A 2,497-nucleotide genomic window follows, 5' to 3' on the forward strand; every position below is an offset into this window, starting at 1 on the left:
CAGACGCTTAACTGACTGAGCCACCCAGGTGTCCCTATATCCCAAACATCTTAAAAGTTTTATAGCAACTTGTCCTTGGTTTCAAAGATGATTGAATTTGCTTTATAGTCTATTGAGTTAAGGGTTGACATTTCTCAATTAAGGCCCCATCTATACAAGATCTGTTAACTCATCTGGGCCTACCTTTTTTTAAAGTCTACTTAGGTACCATTGACAAATAAAAATTGTATACATTTGAGGTGTACAACTTGGTGTCGTGACAAACATTCCCATTGTGAAATGGTTACCACCATCAGGCTGATTGACATATCCATCACCTCACAGAGCTACCAGTTTATCTTTTCTCGCTTTCTTTTAGTGTTGTGTGTATAGGTTGAGAACTCTAAAGATCTATCCTCTTTAGCAAAATTCAAGTATACAGTACAGTTTTTTAAACTGCAGTAACCATGCTGTACAGCAGATCTCCAGAACTTACTCATCTTGCATAACTGAACCTTTGTTCTCTTTGATCAAAATCTCCCCATTTCACCCTCCCCTCAGCTCCTGGCAACCGCCATTCTACTCTCTGCTTCTATGACTTTGACTACTTCATATTCCACATGTGAGTAAGATCATGTGGTATTTGTCTTCCTGCAGATGGCTTATTTCACTTAGCAGGATGTCCTCCATTTGTTGTGGCAAATGACAGGACTTCCTGAATTTTTAAGGCTAAATAATATTCCGTTGTATGTACAGACCACATTTTCTTTATCTGTTCATCTGTCAATGGGCATTTCAGTTGTTTCCATATCTTGGCTATTTTGAATAATGCTGCAGGGAATGTACAACCTCAATAGCAAAAAAACCAAGTAACCTCATTGGAAAATGGGCAAAGGACCTGAATAGACATTTCTCAAAAGAAGACATAAATGACCAATATTTGAAACGGTGCTCAACACTGCTAATCAGGGAAATGCACCTCACACCTGTTAGAATGGCTGTAAGCAAAAGACAAAGGATCGCAGTGGGGCTCGATCCTAGGACCCCAACATAGCGCAGCTATGGCTCCGGGTGCCAAGGAGCATCTATGTGTGTAGCAGCTCCAAAGCATTGGCTGCTGGTCTGTTTGCCCCTTGTCCATCTACCGGCCCCCCTAAACTGAGAGGATGTCTCCCTATCATCATTGCCCTAAAGAAAAGACTTAAGGACATGAAGTCAAGAATATCTGTATGCAGCATTTTATTAAGATTGATGGCGAGGTCTGAACTGATTCAACCTACTCTGCTGGTTTGATGGATGTCATCAGCATTGGCAAGACCAGGGAGAATTTCTGTCTGATCGTGACACCAAGGGTCGCTTTGCTGTCCACTAGATTACACCCGAGGAGGCCAGTATAAGTTGTGCAGAGTGAGAAAGACTTTTGTGGGGACAAAAGGAATCCCTCACCTGGTGACCCATGATGCTCACACCATCTGCTATCCTGATCCCTTCATCAAGGTCAATGACACCACTCAGATTGATTTGGAGGCTAGAAAGATGACTGATTTCATCAAGTTTGACACAGGTAATCTGTGTATGGTGACCAGAGGTGAGAACCTGCGAAGAACTGGTCTGATTACCGACAGAGAGAGACACACACACTGGTTCTTTTGATATGGTTCACACAATAGATGCCAATGGCATCCAGCGTTTTTGTAACTGGCAGAGGCCACAAACCATGGAGTGCTCTTCCCTGTGGAAATGGTATCTGCCTCACCATTGTGGAGGAGAGAGACAAGAGACTGGCAGCCAAACAGAGCAGTGGGTAAAGTGGTCTCTAGGTGACCTGACTGGAAGTCTTTATACTTAATGAAAGATAATACAGTGTGGAAAACAAAAGAAACAATAATAAATGTTGGTGAGGATGTGGAGAAAAGGGAACCCATGTGTGTTGTTGATGGGAAGATAAATGGACGCAGCCATTGTGCCTCACAGTGTGGGGGCTTCCTCAAAAAATTGAAAATGGAACTACCTTATGATCCAGTAATGCCATATTCTGGGCATATCCAAAGGAAATGAAATCAGCATCTTGAAGAGGTATCTGCACTCCCATGCCTACCTTTTTGGATGACACAGTATGAGAGCAAACCCTTACTACGTGACCAACAGTGTGCCAGGCACTGTTCTAGGCACTCTACATATATTAATTAATATAATCCTCATTGCAATCCTGTGAGATAGATACTCTTAGCCTCCCTGCTCTGCAGTGGGGAAACTGAGTGAGGATAAGGTCATATAGGCAGCAAGTGGCAGAACTGGGCTGTGAATCTGGCTGCCTGGCTCCAGTCTGTGTCCTGGACCCCCAGGCCACAGTGATTTTGTCCCTGACTTATCAGCTGTCTGGTTGTATTGACCAAACTTTTTTTAGTATCGTGTAACTAGCTCAGGAAAACCCTCTAGTGGTTTTCCTTGGTTGGAAGGATTTTAACCTATCAGAAGTCTTCTTTCCCAAATTGTTGGTGGATTTAGAGCCCTATTA

General features: G+C 43.0%; 1 pseudogene; it reads left to right on the plus strand.

Annotated features, from left to right (window-relative positions):
* The first annotated feature begins 902 nt into the window (after positions 1-902).
* Positions 903-1,787, plus strand: LOC118009144 (annotated as a pseudogene).
* Positions 1,788-2,497: the final 710 nt, after the last annotated feature.

This window comes from Mirounga leonina, unplaced genomic scaffold, assembly GCF_011800145.1.
Source record: "Mirounga leonina isolate KUSES-001 unplaced genomic scaffold, KU_Mleo_1.0 Mir_127, whole genome shotgun sequence".
NCBI lineage: Eukaryota > Metazoa > Chordata > Mammalia > Carnivora > Phocidae > Mirounga > Mirounga leonina.